A 14,683-nucleotide genomic window follows, 5' to 3' on the forward strand; every position below is an offset into this window, starting at 1 on the left:
TCTGTTAGTTAATAATGGTTCAAATTAGAATTATGGTCTTAGTTGTCACAAAATGAAAACACGCTGGTCGTTGAATTATTTAGAATCTTGCCAACATTAATTTCATGCTGTTGCTTGACATTTGACACTGTATCAAAATCAACTGCAGGTTCTGGATTCTGCACTCAATACCAAGGCAAACATAATGAAAAAAGAAACACAACATCTCTTTTGCCCATCCCAATCACCCAGCAACGTAAACAACATGGCTTGACCTGAAAAATAACAATAGTAGAAAGCTCAAAAAACAACCTATAATTTCCAGTACTTAACTACCTATAATTAAAAATAACAATAGTAGAAAGCTCTGTAAGTATAAGAGTGCGCCTAAGAGGGGAGGTGAATTAGGTTTTCAAAAATTTAATCGGTTTTATGAGAATACTTCTAATAATTTTTGGTTAAGTGTTTGAAGGTTTTTGTAAGGTTCTTTTCTTTTCTTTGGTAATGGTGATGAAAGCGATAAAGTGCGGAAAAGTAAAGAACGCAACGATATATACTGGTTCCCCTCACAATCCGAGAGTACTCCAGTCCCCTTTCAAACACGAAAGAGATTTCACTATAGTTAGAATTATTGTACAAGCCTATGCCTACTATCTAACCTATAGGGTGATCAAAGGTTCTTAACACCTTTAAGGCCAAAACAATACTAATGTGAATGAAGAACAATCCTCTTCAAACAAATCACTTACTTCCAACAATCCTGGATAGTAAGGAGATAATTTTCTTTGAATTTTTACAAGAGATTTAGATGAAGTTTGTATAGCACTATCAATCTTGGATTGATCTTCTTCTTCAAATAAACAATTCTCAAAATGAATATAAGTGTTCACAATGTATGCATGAAACTTTGAATGGATTTCTCAATGAAAATGTGTATAGAAAGTTTCACTTGAAAATAAGATTTGATGAACACTTGGAAATATTGAAAGATGAAGAATATATGGTTTATGAATTGTTAATGAAGAAGGTGTATAATAATTCTGAAATATGTAGTATTTATAATGTGTTAAACACCTCTTTGAATGGTTATTTTTCCATGAAACAATGCAATGATCAAGTGGTAAGAAAATGGATTCGTTTGAATAAGATCATGCAATGAAAAAACACACTGGTTCAGTAGGAACCGGTTCCTGCCTAGGACAACCCGGTTCCTGCTGAACGTTACAGCAGAAATTTCAAATTTTGAACTGAGGAACCGGTTCCCACCTAGGGACAACCCGGTTCCCCATAGTAAAACACAGAGAACTGAAAACTGAGAAAGCTGGGAACCGGTTCCCCCATAGGGACAACCCGGTTCCTAAAACCTTTATTTTGAATTTTAACTTTGAAAAAGGTTTTAAATGTTCTTTTGAGGGATGACACTTTGTAGTATGTTTATGATATGCATGAAAATATATTTGTGAAGAATTATATGTCAAAGTGAGTATTGTTTATACCTTTGACATTTTAGCTTGATTCTTGAATCTTCACAATTTCTTCAAGACTTTGAAATGATGTATTTTTGCTTGATACTTGAAATTCTTTTTGCACATCCTTTATAAAAGCTTGATGTCCATATTGTCTTCATCAAAACACACTATGCTTGAGAAGCTTGCATTTACATTCTCCCCCTTTTTGATGATGACAACCAAGTCTTGAAAATGTTTTGAAAAAGTTGTTTTGTGCTTTTGAAATTATGTTGAACAATGCAAGGCTCCCCCTATGTTAGAGACTCCCCCTAAATCCATGATTCCTTGATTTATGGTGATGAGAGTTTTATTTGATAATTTTAACAATGGCCTGCATTTTTCTTTGAAACAAAACAACAACAAAAACACATGCATATTCTTCTCCCCCTTTGTTATTATCAAAAAGGATGGGGAAAAAGAGAAAAAGTATATGAAATATAACACAATGTGAAATACCACAAAGATAACACAAAATGAAATAGTACAAACATAACATGATTTAAACGATACGAAACGTAGTTTTTTTTTTTACGATTACAACACAAACACAAATAGTCCTAAACATCACGAAACATACATGAAACAAAGTCTAGAAAACATAAATAAAAACTAATAATAGAAAGAAAACATAACATAGAAATTAAAGCACATAATTTAGTCACTTTCATCCATTTGTTCTTCATCATCATCCTCTTGTTCATCTTCTTCTTCACTTCCTTCCTCTCCCTCATAATGAGCCAAGATACGCCTTTGAGTCCGTTGAATTTCCCGCATTTGTCTTCTCATAAGGTTATGCTCATAGTTATTCTCCCGCTTGTTGTTATCAATAGATGTTTGAATAGAACAAAGCTTGGCAAACATCATATCCATTGTGTATCCACCTTCGGGAGGTTGAGGAACTTGTGGCACGGTTGGCTCAAAACCAACTTTGTAAACGAATCTACCTTCACGATCCGTAACTATTCCTGTATTTTTAAGAGCGGTAGCGGTGGTGATAGCACACTCTTGTTCATCCATATTTTTATTTGGTTCCCTTTGGAGGAGAACACCAGCATTCCGAATAATATGAGAGATGGCCCTTGCATAAGGTAAGCCTCCTTTAAGGGAAGCCATAAGCTGCATGTGGCGCATAATTGAAAGAGCCCAATTGACTTCAATGCCACGTCTTAGAGCATGCAAAACCATCAACTCGAACTCATTGACCCTGGAATGGTTAGAATTCTTTGGAAATAAAACATAAGCAATGATAAGATGGAGCATCCTATCACTCACCGATAAGCTTGAACCGAACATGTTAAACTTGGTAGCCAGCTGTTGGCGAACCGTGTCGCATTGAGTTGGTCGGCACATATCCACAAAAACATCAGTCTTACTATACGGTTGCCAATCCTCCGGAATATTACCTTGAAGGAGCACTAAGCCTTGAGATGGAATTCCTAACACTCTTCCAAATTCCTCAACATCTAAGCATATATATTTATTTGAAACTTTTGACAATAATGTGAAATCATCAAATTCATCGGTCACTATCCTAAGATTATGATAAAACTCTCTAACCAAATCCGGGTAATAATCACCATGGTCAAGCACAAAATTAGCGACCCCTGCATTAGCTAGTCTAGCCGGAAAATTGAAGCTGTGATTAGGGAAATCGGGAAGTTTACCGTATTTTGCCGGAAGGAGTTTCCGACTACGAATATTGAAAGTGAGTCTCCGACTCTTGACAGTTGGTTGAGTCTCTTGAGGTTCTTCACTTGTCTCTCCAATCTTATTCTTTCCCTTTGCACTTCTTGAAACTTTGGGTGCCATTGTTGAAAGAAGTTGAGAGTTAGGGTTTAAGTTGGGATTTTCGGATTTGGTGAGTGGAGGAGAATTTGAGTGAGATATGTGTAAGAATGGAGGATTATATAGAGTTTTGAGGTAGTGGGTGTTTTAATTTTGAGAGTTATGTTGAGATAGTGGAGCTTTTAATTTGGTTGACAATGGAGGTGGAAGGTTTTGGAGAAGATGAAGATGAATGTTGAATGAGAGTAAATGAGTGAATGTGAATGAGTGAAAGTGTATTTTAAGAGATAAGTAGCATTTAAGAGATATAACAATAAAACTTAAAATATTAAATAAAGAAAAGTATACGTTACAGCCTAAAGAGGAAAACGAAAATCTGGAAAAAGTACGTGGGAACCGGTTCGTCCCTACATGGGAACCGGTTCCTGAAGAACACAGAAACAACGCCTCTGGAAATTACTATGGGGAACCGGTTCGTCCCACCTGGGAATCGGTTCCTAGGCTGAAAATTTCCAAAAACTTTAATTTTATGAAATATAAAGCATACATATCATACATATTTACCAAGTCATAATGAATGAACATTTATAATGCACTTTTAACTTATAAAATTTTAGAAACGTGTACCTTTGATGTATGAAAATGACGAATAAATTTTAAACATCACCTTCGTCTAAAATTCCAAGCTCTCGTCGAATTTTGTAAAACGATTCTTTTGGGAGAGGCTTGGTGAAGATATCCGCAAGTTGATTATGAGTATCTACAAAAGTGACTTCAACATCTCCTTTAAGCACATGATCGCGAAGAAAATGATGTCGAATGTCTATGTGTTTGGTTCTTGAATGCATGACCGGATTCTTTGTAATATTTATAGCACTTGTATTGTCGCATCGAAGAGGAATGCATCCGAGATCAAGTCCGTAGTCACGAAGTTGTTGCTTAAGCCAAAGAATTTGTGCACAACAACTACCCGCTGCTATGTATTCCGCTTCGGCCGTACTAAGAGCAACACATGATTGCTTTTTACAAGCCCATGATACTAATGCATTTCCAAGAATGTGACAAGTACCACTTGTGCTTTTACGATCAGTTTTACATCCTGCATAATCCGCGTCAGAATAACCAATTAAATTGCAAACACTACCTTTTGGATACCATAAGCCAACATTGGTTGTTCCTTTGAGATACTTCATGATCCTTTTAACCGCCATAAGATGTGATTCCTTTGGATTTGCTTGAAAGCGAGCACAAAGACAAACACTAAACATTATGTCAGGACGGCTTGCCGTCAAATATAATAAAGAACCAATCATACCTCGATACTTAGTAATATCAATTGGAGTACCGGATTCATCTTGATCAACATATGTACCGGAGCCCATTGGAGTATTCATTGCTTTGCAATTATCCATATCAAACTTCTTCAATAGTTCTTTACAATATTTGGATTGATTGATAAAGATTCCATCTTTGAGTTGCTTAATTTGTAGTCCAAGAAAGTAGTTCATCTTTCCCATCATAGACATCTCGAATTCTCCTTGCATCATCAATGAGAATTCCTCACACATTTCTTTGTTAGTCGATCCAAAAATGATATCATCAACATAGACTTGAACCAATAAAGTGTTACTCTTGATTTTCTTAATGAACAAAGTTTTATCAACCTTACCCTTTTCGAAACCCTTTTCACACAAAAAATTGCTAAGTCTATCATACCATGCTCTTGGTGCTTGCTTTAAGCCATAAAGAGCCTTTCTCAACTTAAAGACATGTGTAGGATTCTTGAAGTCTTCAAATCCCGGGGGTTGTTTGACATAGACTTCTTCATTGATGTAGCCATTCAAGAATGCGCTCTTGACGTCCATTTGATAAAGCTGAAAATTTAATGAACATGCATAAGCAAGTAAAAGACGAATAGCTTCTAACCTTGCAACCGGAGCAAATGTTTCTTCAAAGTCGATTCCTTCTTCTTGATTGTAACCTTGGGCCACCAGTCTTGCTTTGTTTCGAACAATTATACCATTCTCATCAAGTTTGTTCTTAAACACCCATCGAGTACCTATGATGTGTTTATTACTTGGTCTAGGCACAAGTTCCCAAACTTGATTTCTCTTGAATTGATTCAATTCTTCTTGCATTACATTTATCCATTGATCGTCTCCTAAGGCTTCATCAACTTTGGAAGGTTCAATTTGAGAAACAAAAGCCATGTGTAAGCAAGCATCTTTGAGATTTAATCTTGTTGCAACTCCTTGACTAATATCACCAATAACTTTGTCAATAGGATGATCTCTATGAGTTCTCTATTCTTTTGGTAGATCATTGGTGTTTGATTCTTGTTGTACACTTTCTTGTTGAACACTTTCTTGTTGTACTTCCGGTGCCTTCACAATTATATCATTTGAAAGTTCTTCCGGTGCCTTCACAATTGTATCATTTGAAAGTTCTTCCGGGGGTAAATCTAAAGGATCATCATCATCACAAGCAACTTCGTCGGATTTCTCATCAAACTTACCAAGATTGTCTTTGTCATTGTTTAGAACAAAGCACTTGCATCCAAAAATGTGAAAGTGAGCAATGTTTGGCTTTCTTCCTTTGAAGAGTTCATATGGAGTCTTCTTTAAGATAGGTCTAATGATTACTCGATTTCCAACATAACATGCCGTACTAACCGCATCGGCCCAAAAATATTTAGGAAGATTTGCATCACTAAGCATTGTTCTTGCAAGTTCCACTAGAAACCTATTTTTCCTTTCGACTACTCCATTTTGTTGTGGAGTTCTTGGTGCTGAAAAATTATGAGAGATACCATGTTCTTCACAAAATTCTTCAAACGATGCATTTTGAAACTCTCCACCATGATCACTTCTTATGGATACAATCTTTAATGATTTTTCATTTTGGATTTGTTTTGCATACTTCTTAAAGGCTCTAAAAGCATCACTTTTCTGCACAAGAAACAAAGTCCAAGAATATCTAGAATAATCATCAACAATAACTAAAGCGTATACATTACCTCCGAAGCTTCTTGTCCTTGATGGACCAAATAGATCCATATGCAACAATTGAAGTGGTCTTGTTGTAGTCACCACATTCTTTGGTTTAAAAGATGATTTGGTTTGCTTTCCCTTTTGACATGCATCACATAATTTATCTTTGACAAACTTTATCTTAGGTAGGCCAATAGCAAGATCATGTTTGGTTAATTTATTTAAATGATCCATATGAATATGGGCTGCTCTCTTATGCCATAACCATGATTCATTATTGTTTACCAAAAGACATTTTACTTTCAAAGATAAATCATTTAAAGAAATCATAAAAATGTTATAAATTCTTGTACCTTTGAGTTTTACCTCATTGGTGACTTCATCGATGATCAAGCATTCCTCCTTAGTGAATTTGATCTTGAAGCCTTTGTCACAAAGTTGGCTAATGCTTAGAAGATTATGCTTTAGTCCTTCAACATAAAGAACATCTTCAATGGATGTGAAAGGTGGTGCACCAACTTTGCCTTTGCCAAGAATTCTTCCCTTATTGTTGTCTCCATAAGTGACAAAACCCTTGGCCTTTAACCTTAGATCTGAAAATTGGTTTAGGTCTCCCGTCATATGCTTTGAACAACCACTATCTAGATACCATAGGTTTGAGGTGGTCTTCAAGCATGCCTACAAAACAAATTAAGTTTTATTAGGTACCCAAGTGGCTTTGGGTCCATCATAGTTAGTTCCTTTCTTCACCCATACATAATGTCCACTAGGAACACTAAAGTTCCTTACATAACAAGCATTTGGTGTGTGACCAATAATACCACAATAAAAACAAGTAGGTTCAAAGTTACTTCTATATCTAGGAGGATAAGATTTCTTCTTAACAAAGTTCTTCCTTTTAGGATAATGTTGCATTACTTTAGGCTTGATCACTTTCTCTTGAATTGGTTGGTTACTAGCCTTGACAAAGATAGTCTTGTTGGATCTTGGTTTATCAAATTTAGAGAAACCAAGTCCGCTCTTATCATTGGAGTATCTTTGTGTGCTAAGAACATTTTCCAATCCAATTTGCCCTTTTTCATATCTTTCTAAAACACGTTTTAATTGGACAATTTGGAAGGAAAGCGATTCACAATTCTTGCATGCAACATTATCTTCTTGAACACTAATCATTTTTTTCTTTGTCATCTTTATGTTCTACTTCAATTATCTTAACTTTCTCTTCTAAAGATGATATTATTTTCTTTTGAGATGAGATAGTTTTATAGAGAATTTTGCATTCTTTTAATAATTCATCAATTGCACCTTGTGCACCATTATCAAAAAGAGAGTCATCATAACTAACCTCGCCTTCTTCATCGTCGGAGTGGTGTGATGCCATTAGTGCTAGGTTTGCACTTTCGTCACTATCGGAGTCCGATGAGGAACTTACTTCATTATCTTCCCATGCTATGTAGGCCTTTTTATTTTTGAACTCCCTTTTGCCTTTGAATCCATTCTTCTTCGAAAGCTTTGGACATTCCGGCTTTATGTGTCCTTGTTTCCCACATTCATAGCATGTAACTTCTTGTGATGAAGTGGATGCTTCTTTATCTTTATGCTTTGAGAATTTCTTTCTTTTGACATAGTTAGTATTATCAATATTATTTTTATTACCAAAAAATTTGCCTAACCTTTTTACAAGAAGCAAGAAGTTTTCATCTTCATCCGATGTATCTTTCATTTTGCTTTCTTTTGAATCTACTTTTAATGCAATGCCTTTGGATTTCTTCTCTAAGTTCTCATGCTTTTCCAATCTTCCAAGTTCTGTCTCATATTCTTGAAGTTTTCCAAATAGTGTTGCGGAAGTAAGTTTTGATAAATTCTTCTTTTCGGATATCGCCGTCACTTTTGGTTGCCACTCCCTTGTCAAAGATCTGAGCACTTTAAGATTAAGTTCTTCGGTAGTAAGAGTCTTACCAAGTGCCTTCAAGTGATTTGTCAAATGTACGAATCGTTTTTGCAAATCGAGAATAGTTTCTCCGGGCTTCATTCTAAACAGTTCGTACTCTTGGCTTAAAGTATTCAACCTTGATCTTTTAACTTCAGCGGTACCTTCATGAGTTTCTACAAGAGTATCCCAAATTTCCTTTGATGTTGTACATGTTGATACTCGGAAGAATTCATCCATACTAAGAGCACCATGAAGAAGACTGATCGCCTTTTTGTCAGCAAGAACCCTTTTTCTATCATTATCATCCCATGACGCTTTAGGTTTCTCTGATCCAACACCATTAACGACCGTTGTAGGAACATGAGGACCTTGTAGGACAGCCTCCCAAACTTCTTCTCCTTGTGCTTCTAGATGAGCCTTCATTTGGATTTTCCAAAAGTCAAAATATTCACCACAAAACAATGGAGGCTTGTTGTTAGAACCACCATCTTTGAAAACCGGTCTTTGATTTGCGGAAGCCATTATGGATCTTTAGGAACAAGTTACCTATAACTTGCTCTGATGCCAAATGTAAGTATAAGAGTGCGCCTAAGAGGGGGGGTGAATTAGGTTTTCAAAAATTTAATCGGTTTTATGAGAATACTTCTAATAATTTTTGGTTAAGTGTTTGAAGGTTTTTGTAAGGTTCTTTTCTTTTCTTTGGTAATGGTGATGAAAGCGATAAAGTGCGGAAAAGTAAAGAACGCAACGATATATACTGGTTCCCCTCACAATCCGAGAGTACTCCAGTCCCCTTTCAAACACGAAAGAGATTTCACTATAGTTAGAATTATTGTACAAGCCTATGCCTACTATCTAACCTATAGGGTGATCAAAGGTTCTTAACACCTTTAAGGCCAAAACAATACTAATGTGAATGAAGAACAATCCTCTTCAAACACACCACTTACTTCCAACAATCCTGGATAGTAAGGAGATAATTTTCTTTGAATTTTTACAATAGATTTAGATGAAGTTTGTATAGCACTATCAATCTTGGATTGATCTTCTTCTTCAAATAAACAATTCACAAAATGAATATAAGTGTTCACAATGTATGCATGAAACTTTGAATGGATTTCTCAATGAAAATGTGTATAGAAAGTTTCACTTGAAAATAAGATTTGATGAACACTTGGAAATATTGAAAGATGAAGAATATATGGTTTATGAATTGTTAATGAAGAAGGTGTATAATAATTCTGAAATATGTAGTATTTATAATGTGTTAAACACCTCTTTGAATGGTTATTTTTCCATGAAACAATGCAATGATCAAGTGGTAAGAAAATGGATTCGTTTGAATAAGATCATGCAATGAAAAAACACACTGGTTCAGTAGGAACCGGTTCCTGCCTAGGACAACCCGGTTCCTGCTGAACGTTACAGCAGAAATTTCAAATTTTGAACTGAGGAACCGGTTCCCACCTAGGGACAACCCGGTTCCCCATAGTAAAACACAGAGAACTGAAAACTGAGAAAGCTGGGAACCGGTTCCCCCATAGGGACAACCCGGTTCCTAAAACCTTTATTTTGAATTTTAACTTTGAAAAAGGTTTTAAATGTTCTTTTGAGGGATGACACTTTGTAGTATGTTTATGATATGCATGAAAATATATTTGTGAACAATTATATGTCAAAGTGAGTATTGTTTATACCTTTGACATTTTAGCTTGATTCTTGAATCTTCACAATTTCTTCAAGACTTTGAAATGATGTATTTTTGCTTGATACTTGAAATTCTTTTTGCACATCGTTTATAAAAGCTTGATGTCCATATTGTCTTCATCAAAACACACTATGCTTGAGAAGCTTGCATTTACAAGCTCAAAAATATAAATAATTTTCTTTAAATTGATAAAAAAAGTATACCTTTCCAGCAGCCTGATCAAAAGATCTAACTGTCTCCAAAAACGATGTTCCCGCTCTAGTCCCCAACTGATAAACCTCAAAACCTGTATACTCACACAATAATGATCATACTATTCACAAGTAGATTTCAATGCAACATTCAGGTCAATTGATATCGGTTCAGTCACAAAACTGCAACATCACAAGCTAAACCAAATATTATCCAGGTTTCAAGTAACGGAGATTGGCTGTAGAAGACTTGGAATCAAAAATAATGATCAAAGCACATGAATGGTTAATAACAAAAGCTACACCCGGGATAATCCTTGAGACGTTAGTTCCTTCCATTTCTTTATCAAAAGCATCTGTGTTTGTAAGAAAAAAATGAAAATCAATTGCATGGCAACATCTAACAGAACTGACATGAAGAATCAAGATCTACTCACTCAGTATCGATGGGTCTCAGCCAAGTCATTATTTTTCAGATTATCAATTCGATCTCAAATCAGCTCTCCAAATTCTGAATGGCTGGATAGAATCCTAAAAAAAATTTATCAGTATTTTCCACATATAACGTGAATCATCAAACAAGAAATATTTGAAAGAAAACTGATACAACAAAATGCTATTCATAATATTTTCCATAAGAAGAAGGTGACACCGAAACACGGAACAAAGAATCAGAGAGCTTACCTGTGTACCATCGTCACTATGGCTTTTGATTTGGGTATCTTTTTCTTCCTGATAATAATTTTATGTATTATCTGAGCATGCTTATTGATTCCTTTGAGCGATTCATGATGGTAATTTGCAAACATCAAAAATATTGAATTGGGGCTCGGGTGATTTATGGGGTTGGGGTTTATGTTTGTGTTTGATTGCATCTGCTATATGCTTTCGTGAACCATTTATGAGGTTGTGAGAATGGTTTGTGTTTGCCATAGCCATGGATTTTTAAGGGAAACACTTATTGATTTTGAGAGAGACAGATGAAACCGAGCGAACTCTATGGTTTGTTTTTCAACTTCGTGCAATTGAATGGAATATGGAGAATAAAAAAATTATTGAAGCCATTATTGTTGTAGCAGTTTAGAACGTGGATGGGCAGAGAATTAAAGTATCTGTAAGTGCTGCATGATGGAGGAGTGGAAATTGAAGAATAGAAGGATGTAACTGCATGAAAGAAGTTAATTTCAACATGCTGATGTGGATTTTTTAGGGGAAAGTTGCTGATGTGGACAGTCCCATTGATCAAGAAATGGTAGACTTTTCTTATATGATAGATTTAGTCCCAAATGTTAAGCGAATTTTGCTTTTCCCCTCCCTATCTTTTGGCAACGGTTTTTTAAAGAAAAACGTTGTCAAAACCTGCCTTTGGCAACAATGGAGGGTAAACCGAAACACGCTCATATTACAGGGGGTAAACTATTATTAACCCTTGAAAATATATGGCAGTGTTCTTAACCAGCTTCTGAGATCATGAATATAGAAATCAGAATTCCAAAATTCTTTCAGATCAATTTAAAATGGTAGTTGGAATTTAAACCTCTCTTTCATGTGTTTTCACTACTTTTCATTGATATAAGAGTTTGGTCTTTTGATTGGGTGATTTTCACTGCAAAACTAAATTATCATAACTATTGAAAAATCTTTATAAACGGTTGTTTAATTTGTCTTGTATCTTTAATTCATTTCTAAATGTTCAAAATTTTGATTAATCTTTTCATCTTTATTTAAAAAACAAGAAATATAATACTACATAATTCCATTCTTGTCGAAGAGAACTGTGTGTAATCAAAATTTTAAATACCTCAAAATACATAGGAATCTGACAAGAAATCAAAATAGAAATATGGTTTCCGTGGCACAAGTTTATATGAAACAACAAACTTCAACAAATGTCATATAAGTACAAGTATTAAATATATAGTAGATTTTTTAACTTTTGTTATTTTATAGCTACATTTGGCATAATATCAAACAAAAAGAAAAGCAATTTTGGTGTGTCGATTTCTAACTCGGAATCCAATAAAAATCGTTCCACAAAATAATTCCAACAATCATATTGAAATTATACCATTAATATATTTTTATAAACTCACAATTTATTAAGTTATACTATTTGTAGTATTTTAATATTAAAATTCTATACACATATATGATATATATTAATCTATAAAAAGTAATACTTTATTTTAGTATTAAACTTCTATACACAATTATATTTTATTAAAAATATCAATTGTAATAAATAATTTATTATAGCTTTTTTTCTAAAATTTATTAATTGAAAAATAAATTTAATAAAATAGATATTTTTAAATATATAAATAAATTCAAATTAATGAAATTTTTTATCATTTTAAATATAAACGCAGTCATAAAACGAAAGAAAAAAATTATTTAAAAAAAAAACATGAAGTATGAAACAATGCTATAATAATTGTTCCCAAAAAATAGCAACATCAGTGCTATAAGTAAATCAACTGTAATTAGGGTTCAACTTTTTAGCTCCAAATTTTCTACTGAAGGTAACAGATCAAACTACTCTCTTCTGATATATATTGACTTGCAAAGGATTTGTTGCAAAAGTAAAAATTAGGTTACAAAGTGAGGGTCTTTATATAGACATAACATTTAATGATTAACTATTTCCTATGAAAGTTTGTCTGCCCTAGAGAATCTGTCTTTTGGCTTTCCAAGACTGCATTTAAATTTATCCAACAAAACTCCCCCATAAATTAAATGCTCCTTCGGTCAATTAATCCCAGCATTATCTTGCCTCTGTCGAATATCTCCTTCGACAATGGTTTTGTGAAAATATCTGCAGCTTGATCCTTGCTTGCCACATGCTTCAGTTCGACGCTTCCATTTTTCACATGTTCTCGAATGAAATGAAAACGTATGTCGATGTGTTTACTTCTTTCATGATTCACTGGATTCTTCGCCAGTTCGATTGCTGATTTGTTGTCGACTTGTACTATGGTTGCATTTTCCTGCTTCTGCTCTAACACACATAACAATCTTCTAAGCCATATAGCATGGCATACACACCATGATGCAGCCACGTATTCTGCTTCGCATGTTGACAGTGTTACAATTGGTTGCTTCCTTGAGAGCCATGTGAAAGCAGTGTTTCCCATAAAGAATACATATCCTGATGTACTTTTTCGATCGTCTATATCTCCACACCAATCGCTGTTGGAGTAACCTGTTAGCTTGTAATCTTCTGCTTTTGAGTAAAACATTCCAAGTGACACAGTTCCTTGGATATAACGAAGAACTCTCTTCAAAGCTTTCCAGTGTGAGTGAACTGGTTCTTCCATAAATCGACTCAAGATTCCGACACTTAGAGAAAGATCTGGTCTAGTACATGTGAGATATCGAAGACTTCCGACCAAGCTTCGAAATTTGTTTGCTTCGACACGTTCCCCCCCATCAAATTTTGAAATCTTGGCTCCTGGCTCCATTGGTGTCGAGATTGGATTGCAACCTTCCATTTTGAACCTCTTCAGAATGTCCTTTGCATATTTTTCTTGTGAGACAAAAATTCCAGTTTCTTCTTGTCGAACTTCCAGACCAAGAAAGAAGCTCATTCGACCTAAGTCCGTCATTTCAAATTCTCGTGTCATTCGACCTTTGAATTCTTCGATCATTTGATCACTGTTGCCCAGGAAAATCAAGTCGTCGACATAGAGTGCAACGAGCAGTATATCTCCTTTATACTTCTTTACATATAGGGCATGTTCATAAGGACATTGTTGGAAACCATTCTTTTTGAAGTAAGTATCAATACGTGTATTCCATGCACGAGGTGCCTGCTTTAATCCATAAAGTGCTTTCTTGAGTCTTAGCACTTTTCCTTCGCTTCCGTCTTTCATGTATCCTGGTGGTTGTTCGACATAGACTTCTTCTTCGAGCACACCATTCAAAAATGCTGATTTGACATCCATTTGAAATATTGGCCATTTGAGCTGAGCAGCTTGAGAAATCAGCAGTCGAATTGTCTCCATTCTTGCAACTGGTGCGAATACTTCGTCATAATCTATTCCTTCCTTCTGCCTGTATCCTTTTGCCACAAGTCGCGCCTTGTACCTTTCGACTTTTCCTTGAGCATTCATCTTTTTCTTAAACACCCACTTCACACTAATGGTTCGACTTCCTTTTGGTAACTCTGCTAGTTCCCAAGTTTTGTTGTGTTCGATAGCTTTAATTTCTTCGTCCATGGCATTCTTCCACTTCTCATCTCTCCATGCTTCTTCGAAACTAATGTTTTCAGAATCTGCCAGTAGACACACAAGATGTACTTCTTCTGTATTATCATACAACTCTTGCAAGCTTCTCATTCTGGGCTGTGAGGATTCGTCTTCACTGTCAGAGTATTCAAACCTTGGTAATTGATTTTGGGTTGTTGGTATACCGACTGAGGGTTCTTCAGTTTCGACTATGTCTTCTGTCGAATTGTTCCAGTCCCACCTACTTGCTTCATTCACTCGAACATCTCTACTTACTACCACCTTTTTGTTTATGGGATCGAATAACCTGTATCCTTTTGTTTTCTCATCATACCCAATTAATATATATTTCTGACTCTTGTC

At 35.1% G+C, this 14,683-nt stretch overlaps 1 long non-coding RNA gene across 1 annotated transcript; it reads right to left on the reverse strand.

Moving 5' to 3' along the window:
* Window positions 1-218: 218 nt before the first annotated feature.
* LOC131630230 (uncharacterized) lies at window positions 219-10,627 on the reverse strand. The gene is made up of 3 exons (XR_009292284.1): window positions 10,532-10,627; window positions 10,107-10,189; window positions 219-254 (listed from the first exon to the last, which is right to left on the reverse strand). It is a non-coding gene; the product is annotated as an uncharacterized LOC131630230 (long non-coding RNA).
* Between the last annotated feature and the right edge of the window lie 4,056 nt (window positions 10,628-14,683).

Source organism: Vicia villosa, unplaced genomic scaffold (assembly GCF_029867415.1).
Source record: "Vicia villosa cultivar HV-30 ecotype Madison, WI unplaced genomic scaffold, Vvil1.0 ctg.000659F_1_1, whole genome shotgun sequence".
Lineage (NCBI taxonomy): Eukaryota > Viridiplantae > Streptophyta > Magnoliopsida > Fabales > Fabaceae > Vicia > Vicia villosa.